This window comes from Anser brachyrhynchus (genome assembly GCF_964034855.1).
Source record: "Anser brachyrhynchus genome assembly, chromosome: 12".
In the NCBI taxonomy this organism is placed as follows: Eukaryota; Metazoa; Chordata; class Aves; order Anseriformes; family Anatidae; genus Anser; species Anser brachyrhynchus.
This window is the reverse complement of record NC_137707.1, coordinates 4,816,909-4,831,623: the sequence shown is the minus strand read 5'-3', so window position 1 is coordinate 4,831,623 and position 14,715 is coordinate 4,816,909. Positions and strand designations below refer to the sequence as shown.

At 43.0% G+C, this 14,715-nt stretch overlaps 1 long non-coding RNA gene across 1 annotated transcript in view; it reads right to left on the bottom strand.

Moving 5' to 3' along the window:
* LOC308176331 overlaps positions 1-14,715 on the bottom strand; it is a 94,228-nt gene that overhangs the window by 36,945 nt on the left and 42,568 nt on the right. Inside the window, exon 5 of the long non-coding RNA XR_013938233.1 lies at positions 1,355-1,451. This is a non-coding gene — a long non-coding RNA (uncharacterized lncRNA). The remainder of the gene's footprint in view (positions 1-1,354; positions 1,452-14,715) is intronic.

The following is a 14,715-nucleotide window of genomic DNA, read 5'->3' as shown; positions in this document are numbered from 1 at the left end:
CTGCCTAAAAACAGCCCAGGGAGCCTTAAGAAGTCAATATTGCAAACATCCTGCATGAAGCAGGAAAGCAGCAGAATAGAGAGGAATAAAAAAAGAGAGGGCAAACTCTTTTGTTTCGTATGTACAAGAAGCGAATAAACTCCATTCTGCCCAATAAAAGAGAGTTCACTTGCTATCATTTATATTTTACTGCAACCCTCCCTCCTCAGCTTCAGCCCCTTCAGCTGAGATTCCTACAGGGAGACCCTTACTTTGGCCTCTCAGCCACCCATGGGCAGTGATATATTACCACTTCAAGTGGCAAATTATACTCTGATTTGGGGTCTCTGAACACGGGGTAAGATCTTCCTTCAGGCGTTGGCCCGATGCAGCATTAGTGCGCACATCACCAAAAGATAAAACAATACTGCAGTGCTCTTTCATCTGGGTACTGTCATGCGGGAAGATGTGTCCCATGTCAGAAATGCTGCTGCAGGAAGGACTGGGTAGTAATTACCTGAAGATGCTTTAATGTGAAGTTTCCTGCTGAGATTAAGCATGGAAATGCAGCAATATATGTATATATTTATTCTGAAAAGAATAATCATGAGATGCGAGGAGCTGAAGAAGTGTGATCCTAGTCCAATGAGCCTAAGCACACAGAATATGGCTTTACAAAAAGTTACTTCAAAGGTAAAATTCTGGAGAACAGAAGGTAGAGGAATTGGTGTGAATCAGATAATATAGGGGAACCAGGCCTTAACAGCTAATTAATCAAGAGAATTTCTTCATGATATTTCCAGCACAGCAGCTCACGGCGACATGGGGCATCCTGCTGCAAGGAGGAGGAGGATGGAGGCAGCTCCGTGGCTGGCTGCTCTCAAGCCTCTCTCAATCCAGCAGCCACTCTTACACATCATTAAGAGCCAAGCTCCCCACGGGGAACACCAGCGGTCTCATCAACATGGAGAGCAGCCTTCTTGCTTTGCATCACTGAAGTCTTGAATATTCCCACACAGACCCTGTCTGAAACACAGCAGCTTTTTAAGGCAGCTCTGGGATTTTCATGACCAAAATAATACATTCAGGGAGGGTCAAATCAAGGAGATTCCTGATTGTCAGGGCAGCCTGGAAGCCAGGTGAAAGCACAGTCTGGTCCATTCAGTGCTGGTTCATCAAGAATTTGTCATAATTTGTGGCAGGGTGCTCAGATGGAGCCCTATATATATGAATTTTAATTGAAATTTGATTGCAGGAGACATAAACCAACACAAACGTCAGTGCACTGTTGCTTCCCACAAAGGTCAGGACAGCATGCTGAAGTCATACTCCAAAATGATACCTTTGCCAGCAACGTCTTTGTAGCAGAACTCACCAATTCCAGCCTGGAAACTGGCAGGGCAGAATGGGAAAACAGCCTCAGTGAGAGCAGCGCCACGGGGCTGGGGATGGAGAACCCTTTTTGGATTGAGCTGTAACAAAAGAGTATTCTGATATGTTCCAAAAGCACAGTCCAAGTTATCACAACAACATTAATTTGCCATTAGGGCTTGCTGGAATCAGAGAAGAAGACTTTGATTTTTAAAAGCAGAGTCAAAGGAAAGCACAAGTGAAAAAAAAATATATTCAGTCCTTTTAAAGTCTGACCTAAAAAACCTTGCGGTGTAAAATATACACTGAAATATTTATGTCAGGTGTCTAAGGTTCATGTGTGTACGTATACGACAGCAAACTCGCCCTTGCTCCTGCTGGCCTTACACACCGTGTGACTCAAGGAGCGCTTCCTAGTGGGAGGGGAAGGGCTAACCACGGCCAGCAGAGGCTGTGTTACGGTGCTGGGAGCCCAGTGGGACAGTACGGCTACCGGGCCACTGCCCCAGCCTTGGTGGGATTTGGCTGGTGTGGAGAAGAGAGTTCCAGGCATCTCCTCTGCTCTCCAGCACACTCTGGGGATGTTGCTGTCTGAACTCCTGCGGTGCACCAGCTCCTCTGGGGACAGGGTGGTTCCCTTCCCTACAGCAGCCCAGCTTTCCACAGGCTCAAGCTAACCTCGTGAACCCGCTGATATGAACTTCACTCTGTCCTTGTGCCAAAATAGATGTGTACACCCCTGGTTTGGAGGTAACTCATCTCCCCCAGGTGCTGATGGAAACAGCCCCACAGACATTCACGAGCAGCTCGAAGGGCCCTGCAGAAAGCATGGCAAACCAGAGCAGACAGTGTGAAAAGGATGGATCTAGTGGGTGAAATTTTAGAAGAGGCAAGAAAATGCCTTGCCTTTTAACCAGCAGAAAAAGCCAGGCCCCATCCCAGAGAGAGGATTTGAGTCTCTGGAAAAACAGCAAATGCCCAGCTCTGCATGGAAACGAAGGGCCAGATTCAGATCTCATCCAGGGGTGATGGTGGGGAAAAGCCAGAGTAAAACCTCAACGTTAATGAGTTGCTTCGTATTTCAAGGAGTGTAACAGAGCCAAGCCTCTATACGAGCGTGCCTCTTGGTTTCTAAGGAACCGGCTGTTATTTATCCAGTCTATTTACACGTTCTCTTGGCTCTTTACACAGAGGAAACATTTTATCGTGTGAGCTCCCTCGCTCTTTTTCCTTCCATATACACACATACATCTACTACAAACAGAGAAGTTAGGGCAAAGACGTGTAAAAGAATTCCACATCAGTTTGTTTTAAAGGAAGATATTTCAGGTTGTCAGTGTGAAATTGTCATAAAATATACAGAATTATTATTGTTTGTGCATTTCTCCCTCCTAAGAGGATTGTGCTAATTAAACAAGAAGAGATTATCAAACTTTGTCTACAGCTGATAAAATCCAGCTACAAATTAAAATGCATGTTAAAGCTAATCCATCACAAACTGAAAAATTAAGCTAGTGCATTTGTAATGTTTTTAACATCCTTTGTCCTTCACACAGTGCTCAAATACTAGAATTTGAGTTAGTATTTCACATTTTAGTAAAACTGTACATTCTATAGAGTTTCTAAAAGCTCATCTTCTTTGCATGCTTAAGACTATGTCACTAATTTACATTGCTTTTTACAAATGGAATTGTAAAAGAAAGGGGAAAATGTAAGCAAGCTGGATTAAAATAAACATTTGCCTCTTTCCAGTGCCAATAAGTTTTGAAAAGTTTCCTCTTGTTATTACATACCTCTCAATGATTCACAGCAGCAGAAAGCCAAAATGCCACCAAAGAAAGGCTTTTTCCTTTATTATTATTGGAACAAGCAAGAACAAGGAGTTCTAGAAATTCAGGGGGAGATCCATTGGGTCCCAGCCCTGTTTGCACGTATGAGCCTGAATCATTTTAGCTGTGATTAACCACATCAAAATGAGGATGGAGCTGGTCCAAAGTGGCACACCCAAACCAAGGCACTGCTGAAGGATTTGAAGCTCAGGGGTGCTGAACTAAAGCACCCTGTCTTCAGATTTTCATCTGACACTAATAACTAAAGAGCACTTTCCTTCTGGCTCAAGTTCACTGCCGTCAGAAATGGTGCTGGGTCTGAGTGTGACAATAGCTAAAGGGCAAAGAAACTGATCTGAGTAGAAAACAACTGAGAGGCCATGTAATCTGGAAGAAAAATCACAGCTATCAGCCACAGGACACCAGGTCTCTTCCTCGCTCTGCTGCCCACTCACTTCACAACCCTGGGACAAGCCATGGAACCTTTTTCCTACCGATCCTTTTTTCATTCTCATTACTTGACATTTTGGTCCTCTTTTGAGCAGGGTCTTTGTTTCACTAGAGTTTGGTGATGCTGAATACTAATCTTGGCAGTGACCTTTACGGCCTAAGATGATTCAAATAATAAAGTGAGGAAAAAATAAAATATATGTGGTATGTGCTGTCTTTCAACATAACAATCCCATAGCTTTTAAAGCAACAGTTTAAATGACTGACTCATTGCTAAAGTATTTATTGCTTTAGTTTTTGTTCTGCCTGTGAAGGATAGCATGCCTCTGTTGGAGTCATGATTGCGAGAAGTATAAATTTCTCCTCTTAAACAGAGAACACGAAAACAAACTCCTTACGAAATCCGAGTTTTAAGGAAAAGGGGGAACATGGGTGAAATATTTTTACCCACAAGTCCTCTTCATTTGCTATATAACATTTCGAGCACTGCTTTTTTTTCTTGCCCACGTCGTTGCCTGCTGAATGCACGTGTTGTGGTCATATCTCTGCCCAGCAGGTGGGAAAGTGGCTGCAGGTGCGTGGCCCACGTGTCTCACAAACCTAGGCAGGTTTGCTCCAAGAGCTCGGACCGGGTTTAAGCTATGTTTGCACAGAAGACTTTACACATCCCCACTGCTCATCCCACGTCATGGGGAATTGTCCCGTTGGCCATCCACAAGGAGCCAACCTCTCCACTGTGCGCTCACCAAGGCCCTGTGGTGACCTGGCATGGCCAAGATACAAGTTAGCACTAGCTGCTAGGTGTCTTCCCTCAAAAACTCACAGCTTCAGTTCAACTGATTTGTTAAGACCTGCTCCAGCTTCTTGTGTCCTGTCCCTCCAGGCAGAAATTAAGTTCCTGTCGTATGTGGAAAAGAATAGTTGCAAGCCTCTGGCTTTGCTCCAGCTTAAAGCAGAGTTAATTCCACATAGTTCTAAGAATCAGAATAAAAAATTCCACATGTCCCTGCAATTGCTTTGACCTTGCACTATGATTTGTGCTAGAGTAAGGTCCATTTAGAGTACAAAACACAAGGGTAGTATTTATTTAACTGATTATGCTGCATTCTTGTCTTATGAATCACTCGCCACAGATGGTACTTATGCTATGTCCTACTTTTTCATTTGACAAATGACTACTCTAAGACTCTTATATTGGCTCTAGCATGAATGTAACTGCATCGAATGCAATGGATTTATTTTTTATTTATATTGGTGTCAACAACATTGGACACAGGACCTGTAAAAGTAAAAAAAAAAAGTGCCCCAGATACCTGTAGAATTCAATATGACACATTCATTATTTATAAAATGATTGTTTCTGTTGCAAAACATTATTGATATTGTTATTTTGTGAGGTTTCCACATGTACAACTGGTACCTACAACTGTACGTAGTTAATATTGCTTGAGATTAATAAAACTGGTAGAAGGTTTTTCAATCAATATATTCTCTCCAAAGAATATGCAACAGTGTGTATGGGGGAATTGATTCTGTTTTCACAGACGTGTAAATTAAGAGATCCTTAGAAGTGAAAGGAATTGTAAAAGCAGGAAACAAGGAGGCCATATGCGATGTAAAGATTAACATATATTTTAAATACAGCTTTGTGGCGCTTTGGAGACCATTTCTGGATTACAGTAATTATATATTCAGCAAAAAGCAGCTTTCAAATATAGAGCCACAAATTACTTCTAGTGAGAAAAGAAGGAAAAAGTTTTGGTTTTTTTTTTTTTTTTTTTTCCCCCCAGGAATGGGTTTGTCAGCTTACTCCTGCAAACCCTTACTCCCTCAAAGAGGGCCTGTTGACATGAATACACCACCAGAAGGAGAAGCCAGGGAGAACTAGCTGTGCAAAGACTAGGTGTGTGAAAAGTAGTCTATGGAGTTCAAAGGATTATTTCTTATTGCAGAACACCTTCCAATCTCTAAGGGAGAAAATGGAGGTGCATCCACCCTGTGGTCCAGGGATTGTTAAGAAGACCCCTCCAGAATCCGTATGATGACAGGAGTGAGAAATAGTAGTAAGAAACTTTCTTCTTTTTTCCCCTTAGTGCTTTCCCTCACTCATCCTCCTCTGATTACTGTTCATAGCCTCAGGACTGGTTGCCTGACTGAAGAAACATCTCCTAACTAGTGCCCAAATACTGGAGTTCCTCAGCCCTAGCACAGCCAGAGGGGAGAGGAAAGCCTTGTGGCTCTTTTGCTGGTTGCACAGGTGTCTTCTTGGAGGCACTTTTGTAACATTAATATGTGCACGTCGCTACCGCTCACCTCTTCTGGAGAATGTTTCCACCCAATGGAACAAATGAGGGTATAAGACCCATGTGTGTCACAGGAATTTAAGGGTGTTATTGATCCCTCCAGTCACACTGTTTTGGGCAGCTTTTGTAAGGTAATAGGCTTGGGTTTAGACAGCTTTGGGAAAGGAGGCTGTTAAGGAAAAAGGAAAGTATTGCATGAAACGGGCTAAGCAATTGAGGTGATTACACTTGTCCTTTGGAGGAGAACTAGCTGTGCTGGGGGAGGTGCTGTCTCCAGACGAGCTGTTAGATACATGTCCCGGGCACTGAAAGGAACTGACAACCTGGTGGCACTTTATCCGAGATATTTGTGGTGTCCTGGCCAAGATACAATTTGAGTAATTACATCCTTCCCACCTCTGCTGCTGTTATATTTTCAATCAGATGCAATATTCTTCATATCCTGTCCAAAACAACCATGTGCTATAAAAATAGCTATTTTTATTTATTTATTTTCCCACAGAAGTGACTGTTTTTCAGCTGTGGCTTACGGCTCTTGCAGACATAAAAAATAAATAAATAGGACTTCCACGTAGAGTTATTCTAGACAAGCTGTATTCTCTTTTTACATCGACTATAACACCTGATCTTCCTGTATTAACTCAGGACCTCATTAGTTTTTTCCTACCGAGTGCCTGGAAACACAGAGTCACTTCGGTCTGCTTGGCACCGTGCGGATGCACAGGGTGGGAAGACACTTCCCCAGCTGGGAGGTGTCTGCATCCCAAATACCTAAATCAGCCCAGGTAGTACAGAAGCCCAGCAAAAGCAGAGGGGCCTGGCCAGGGTCATCCACAGCTTTCTGTCTCGGCAGCGGCACGGGGACCTCCCTTCATTCAGGGGTTAAGGCTGCAGCAAGTTTAGCAACAAACTGAAAAGCTTTGGAAGTCCCTCCAGAGGCAGGATGACACCTGGAATTTAGATTCGTCCTTGCTGTGAGGAGAGGAAGACCTAGTCTAGGGAGACCTAGTCCCTACCCAGAGCATCTTCCAGCAAGAGGAGACAAGCCACAAAGCAGGGGCAAAAGTCCCCAGGGTTGCCAAAGATCATACAATATATAGCTCTGCTTTGTTCCCTTTACCTTCTCTCACATTTTTTTCCTCCCCTCAAGGACTGGTCAGAGCTGCCAAGCTTCCCAGCAGCAATGTGTGCAGAGAAGAGGTTTTGAAGACAGGGAAGATGGTTGGCATGTGAGGATGGCAGCTCCCAGCCTGGGCTGCAGAGAGAAGCGCAGGAAACATGGGGTGTAACAGGGGAAGATGAGGGAAAGAAATGGGAAATCCTCATGAGCAGATCCTCAAGTTTGGACAAAGCTCCAGCAGAGCTCAGGGAGGGCTTTGTCTGACTCGAGACTAAACAAGACACTCAAGAACTGACTTATAATAAGAGAGCTAAACAGTTAAGATTAAGCTTCTGGCTCCATTCAAAGATTTTGCTGTACGCATCGGAGATCAGAATTCAGGTTGGAATCTGATACAGCAATAAAATACAGGCTTCATTTTAGGATGGAAAGTGTAATTATTATATTTCAGTCAAAATAATCACCTGGTTGAATTCAAATATATGCCAATATCTTGCTGAATCACAACCTTCAAAAACAAAGGAGAGGAACCTGATGGACATGCAGGCTGAACAATTTAACACTGAACTGGTTCCAGTTAGCAATGGGAAAGCGTGGCTCTTGTAACCTGCAGCTCCAGAAGAGGAACAGTAGCGGGTTAGAGTAAAGACATTTCATGCTTGAGGACCTGGCCCAGAAACCGTCCCGAGACCATTTTTTGATGTATTTCACAAACCTAGAGTCAAGCCTAAGGCATTCAGAGAGGCAAAATTTCCACTCTAAAACCTGCTGGCTGCAGCACAGCTGTGGAGCAGTCCTAACTGTTATAACCACCCTGCAATGACTGGTGTTCAAAATAAATTGTCATCTCCTTTCTCCAACTGCTATTACCATTTCTGTGCATGAAAAGTAAATGGATGTTTCATTTTGTCTGCTACTTGTGGAAGTGAAGTGCTCTTGTATCTGCCATACTCACAGTCTCAGGAATAATGGTAAAGTACAACTTGCATGCTTAAGCTTCATCTATATTTCAATTTTTGCTAGCCCAGCTCTGACACTTAGGAGCATGAAGGGAAAAAAACTAAAAATCACACCTTCTAACATAACAGCAGTGTATAAAAATCCTCATATATTTTGCCAAAATCACTTGAAAATCTGGTTTAATTTATCAGTAAAGAACTTTATTTTGTGATGGTATCTATTTTTTGCTAGGGAAGATTGCTAGGTTGACGTCAATATGACCGTGAATATGAACTTCAATTCTGAAGCAGCCAGCAGCTCTTAGTTTTTGAACCCAATGTCTAAATCTGATGGACTCATATTCATCTGCGTTCAGCCTGCAAAGTCCGACGTCACACACCACCAGCTGCCACTGAAGTGAGATCAGGACCCAGCTCCGTGTTTCAGCACAGCTAGCATCTCTGTTTGCTTACTAGAGACAGAGGTGGAAGGAGACGCACCAGCTTCTATTAGACTGTCTGCAACAGCAGGAAGAAACAGGTGCTGTATGGATACACACACACTCTTTGCCATTTTTGTATTTTTTTTTCTTTTCTTACAAGCTATTTATCAGCCCACTGTTGTGCTGATAGGCATTACAGAAACCTGTGAAACACACTTCTAGTTTTGCTGCCTCCTTCTTGCTAGTGCTTTTCCCAAATCCCAACTTACCTTCCCCAGCTGCATCCCAGGTGCAGAACCCAAAATGACAGTCTATACAACTGTTATGGTTTTGGCTGGGATAGAGTTGGTTTTCTTTGTAGAGGCTCACACAATGCTGTGCTTTGGGTTTTTGATGAAAGTAGTGTTGGTAACACACCGATGTTTTCAGGTGATGCAGAACCAAGGACAAACCTGCCTCTCATGCTGCCCTGCCAGCGAGGGGGCTGGGGGTGCACCAGCAGCTGGGAGGGGACACAGCCAGGACAGCTGGCCCAGGCTGGCCAAAGGGATGTCCCACAGCACGTAGTATCACTCTGAAAAATAAAAGCTGGGGTAAAGAAGGAGGAGAAGACAATGTTCGGAGTGATGGTGGATTTCTTCCCAGGAAACCATTAAGTGTGATGAGCTCTGCTTTCCTGGACATGGCTGAGCACCCACCTGCCGATGGGAAGCAGTGAATGAATTCCTTGGTTTGCTCTGCTGGCATGTGTGGTTTTTGCTTTACTTAGTAAACTGTCTTTACCTCAACTCATGAGCTCTCACACTTTTACCTTTCTGATTCTCTCCCCCATCCCACATGGGGAGAGTGAGCAAGTGGTTGGGTGGTGTCCAGCTGCCTGCTGGGTTAAACCACAACTACGAGGGACCCCTGAATATGACCTGAGATAAGCACACCCGGAGGTGTTGAGGTTGCACTTCCCACCGCGCTTCTGCTGTGGCCCATCGGGCTGTCTGTGCCACAGTAAAAATTGCAGGTGCTCCACCTTGGCTGTGCTGAGACAAGCAGCAAATAGAAAAACGGAGAACTTAGCATGATCCCTACACAGAACAACATTTCCATAGATTTTCTCCATAAGATCCACAGTTCCTTTAACACTACAAAGAGATTTGTGAGCAGAACAGAGCTGCTCCTTGCTGACCAACTCCAGTGGCAGAGGTCTTAGCTGGGCAGGGAGGTTCAGCAAGGGCACGCTCAGTTGCACTTGCTATGAAAAGGCTTCCCAAAGTATGCCGTCAGCTCACCAGTGCAACACTGCACTGCTAAAGTTTGCTTTTGCTGGGTAAAACTTCTAAAAATAACTTCTTCTTTAACATTAAGCTCAGAGCATAGGTATTGCTTTTGGCAATTTGTTCGCTGAGTTACAGCTGGAAGGAAAAGTTTCCCACGATCTGTTCTTCTGATCCATGTTATACATAACACAACAGGAATAATATAACACTCTAAAACAACGGTGACAGGAAAACATCTAAGTTCTGCAGCTTTTTTCTTATCTGAGCCTCTTCTGCTTAGATATTACACTTCACATGGTACCACACATAAGAGCTTATCCAAGTAGGACTTGCTAATGGGCAAACCACAACTAATTGGAAATAACAACCTTTGCCTTTCCTCCAAACTCAGGACAAAATATTTTTTTTCATATTAAAAATATATGCGTTTCATCTTTAAAAGGGGAATGAAGAATATGATAGAGAGCTAGTGGTGAAAAGAGCAGGGCTTGATGTATGCCAGTGGTTTGTGTGTGTGAAAATATACGTTGAGTCTGAGTGTATCTGTGAGTGTTTGCAGGTGAGAGAAAGCAAAAGAAACCAGCGTAGTTCTGAAAAGATGTAGTTGGTTTTCACCCCCTCCTCCGGGGCAAATTTCAGCAGCTGGAGGATGGCTCCCAAAAAGGGGCACTCTGGGGCTCTTCCAGGCATTTGTGACATCTACTTGGCAGCTGCCTCCCTTCAGAAGAAACCATCTGTGACAGCAAAGGGAGAGGACATCTCCCAGGCAAAGTAAAAGCCCATTTTGCAGCACAGCTTAGAATGACAGCTGGGAGATTTTGAACTGGATGTACTTGGTGAGAAACAGGAGCAAAGGAGGTGAGGGCGACAAGCTGCTTCTCGAGGAGCTCTGCCCTTATCTGAACAAACATCAGCTCTCCAAGACTGCACAGTCTGAACTGATCATACCCAACTGAAGTCACCAATGATGGATGAATCTCCGTGGGTGGAGGTGGATGGGTTAAAGTTATCCTTCTTTACGTGAAGGGAAGCAAACACTTTTAGTCATTCATTTATCGCTGTTATGATGAAACAAAACAGCATGGATTATGAATCTAGTCCATCCTTGCAGCTCTACCATTGCCAGTGCCCATCCTCTTCCACCCACTGCAGACACTCGCTGCTTCCTGGAGCTGTTGCCCTGCAGTGTGCCAGCTGGGTTGCACCAGGAAGGGTGACACACACAGAAGCAAGGCTGACGAAGGCAAGAAATGATGCCCACCTCCAGCTCACACAGCACAAAAGCCAGAAAGAAGCCTGTTCCTTTCCATAATTTCGCCTAAGTTTAACTAAAGTTCAATTGCCTAGAGTGGAAATCTCCTGCTCTTTCATTCTCTAGTCCAATTATCCTAATAAATAAATTTGCTGGCACAGGTTCGTAAAAATAAATAGATAAAATTTTTTTGGTGAGTAGATAAAATGACAGTCAAAGCAAGGAAACAACAAGAGAGCTACAGAAGAGCAACACAAACATTATCAGGGAGAAACCGATCAAACAAGGTTCCCAAGGGATTTTAAAATGCCATGCTCTGCTTTGAATGCACACGTTTCACCAATAAAACCTTAACACACTTCTTTTTCACAGCATGAAGAAGCCAAAGGTCTAGTTAAATTTCAGCTCAAATAGGAATTTTAAAGATAAAGACCTACCCTATTAAACATCCACATAAATACACACAAATGCATGCACACACTGAATACTCTCCAGCCTTCCCAGAGTTTTCCTTTCATTTTAGGATAACGAAACACTAATTGAAGACTTGACTTATAACGAGACTTTGATGAATTTTGGTTCCCTCACCACTGAAAATGTGACCTCAAGTCAGACAAATCTGTTTCTGCAAACAGCTTTTAGCATTTTATACGTTAAAAACGCTGAGCTTATTTGAACTGCTGTCTTTCACAATGCATTTTATTTAAAGATACTTTTAAGTTCTTGAAAAATCTTCTTTACAGATAAGGGAAGAAAAACTTTTTTTTGAGCTGAAACAAATTTTTTACCTTTCTGTTTACAAAAAACAAACAAACAAAATACCCAAACTAATTTATATATATATACATATTTGCTAGGGCTATTTAAGAATACACAACTGCCAGAAAATCAATACGAAATGGCTATTTTTATTTTATTATTGATATATGTCATCTTTAAGATCACTTCTGAACAAGACAGTAGGTATTTCTCCCTGCCAAGTTTCCTTTCTGCCCTTTCTCTCTAGTTATTGCTTGCCCTCTTTTGTAAGTAAATAATGAAACTAGCTTTTCCTGCTGTTCTGATGAATTAGCCCTCTGTCAAGTTGGGCAGGATCACATACAAGACAGTACCAGTTAGGACATTAATTACAGGTGTCAGGTCTGTTATTATCAGTGGTGTTTGCTGGTGTACTGCAATGCACAACATACAATTATCTTCAGAGAAACAAAGTAAAGGCAAAACTAGAATTCTAGAACATCCAGGTTTCAGTGTAGTCAACAATAAAATTAAATTTTCCACTTTGGCAAATCATCCTAGCCCTGCCTCTCTTGCTGAAAATGTTCTAGGTAGTGACGTCACAAGGTTCAGAGATGTCACAGAAATTGATGCTATCACGTCACCGAGGCAGGTATTTTGGGATATCACCAATGAAGTGGGAAGAAAAAGGAGTGGGAAAAGATGGTAGAAAGGCAGTAAAAACTCAGGCTAACTGGGATTTATTTTCTCTATTAAATACACTAACCCAAGGCATCATGTAAGAAATTTACCCATGGCTAACCCCCAGTACAGGACGCAGGCAAAGGCACAGCTTTCTCTGGAGCAGCTCCTGGTACCCTGGCTTTGGCCACCTACCGCAAACCTCACCATTTTTCCTTGTTACTTCCTTCTGTTTATTTTGTTAGGCCACTCTTTTCAGTCTGAAGAAAAAAAAAAAAAAGGAAAAAGAAAAAGAAAAAAGGCAATCGTAACTTGCCTTGGCTCCCGATCTGCCAGGCTGTGGGAACGAGCCAAGGAGGCTCATGAAGACTTTCTTGGTGAGAAAGTCCCCCCCTCCCCTTCCTCCTGGCATTTCCTCACAGAGAGAACTGCAGAGCTGAAGGCAGAGGGAGCCTTTGCTACAACAATTAATTTAGGGAGAGAGATTTCTGTTTTTTCAAGGCTGTCAGGATAAAACAGCCATCGGGCTGTCCTAGTCTGGCAGACTGCAGGGTAACCCCTGGAGCCCGCTGGCTCAGCTTGGCACGGCGTGGTCATCTTCAAGCACTGTGAGGGCAAGGGATGCTTTGCAGTAATGAGCTTTTACAGAAGCTGGGTAGACAGAGAAATACTATGATCCCAGAGAAACCGTCAGTCCTGATGAAGTTACAACACACGTACCAGAAAGTTTGGCACTGGTGTTGCTGAAGGTTCAGAGGCGTTAGCCCAAAGCTACGCACAAGAAGGAAGGAAGGTGCTGCCTCCACTACTGGCAGGTCTAGCCATGCCCCCAGAAGGATAAGGCGTCTGGGCCAGTTTAGCCCACTTAGAAGCAGCTACGGGAACCACCACTGGTCCTCACCTTCACCCACAAGCTATGTCTTTGGAGCAGAGGAAGTGCTCCTCAGCAGGGAGGCAAAAAATGCTTAATGCTCATTCTGAGTGAAACCACCAGCAATGTACCATTGCATACCCCCCAGCTACTGGGGCTTCAGGCCCCAGTGCACATCTGTCTCCCTGCATTTTTGCATTTGTTAAAGGTGTGAATAATCCAGCACACACACACTGTCCTGATTCCTCCCAATTTTCAAGGCATTAAGCACTCATGTTGTTTTAAGTACACTTGAAAAGACACACATTATTTGGACATCGATGGCAAGCTACTATGTCTACTTTAAAACTAGACTAAATGCTTGGAACAATTTTTTTCCCCAGTAAAAATACCTAGTCAATTGATAATCTACGAGTTTGTCAAATGTAGTACATTTATAGAAAGAAAAAGCCTATTAAAAAAAAAAAAACTTAAAAATATTTTAAATGATACATACTAAAAACAAAATGGTATTTCCAACTATATGTTTACACTTTTTTGGAGCTCAAAAATAACAAGAACAGCCAAAGCCTAAACAAATAGAAGAATTTGTTTTCAGCTGAGTGAAAAACTGTATTTGCTCCAGAATGATTTTTGATTAGTCTTTTGGTGGTAAAATTTATATTCTTCGCTCACGTAGCATTCCCCCACCCCCACCCCCATTTTATCTCCTTCTCATTTTTCAAGTGAACCTGCAAATCAAAATAAGAAAAAAAAAATCAATTATCCATTTTTTTTCCCACTTCTCTAACAAGGATCAGTCTTACGTGACAAAATACCTGCACAGCATAACTGTAAATTTTGTCATATACCACACACACTTGGGTCAATTGAGTAACAGCTACATGCTCTTAAAAATCAATCTATATTTATCACGTAACCTAACCATTCTGAACAAAAAGTGGGACACATTTTTTAAATGTGTTACAATCTAGGATGCGTGCACGTGTGTGTCAGTAGATGTGTGTGCGCGTGTGCCGGAAAACATTTTGACCACAAATGGGGCTGATTATCAATATAATTATGCTGCAATCACACCAGAGGAGAGTACTCAGTAAATCAAACCCAACTGTCCGCCCACTTGCAGTGAAGAGACTAAAACCTGTCAAATCAGGAAAGGAGGAACAGGTGGCCTCATTTGCAAAAAAAGGCTGCTCCTCGCACCGCCGGGTGCCGTACATCAATACTCAGATGCATACACACATTTATTAAATACAGAATATCACCACTTTGTGTGCAGCACATTAAATATGCTTGTGGTGCTCACAACAATATAAAATCTGACACACAGGTCTCTTAATACGCCAAGAAAATAACCTGGGACTTACTAAGCACTGCCATAAGTTTTTGCCTTTTTAACTTTTCAAATGGCTTCTGACAGCGATGGGCAGCCGGCTATGGCAGCTCTACCCTGGCTGCAGCAGGTCCAT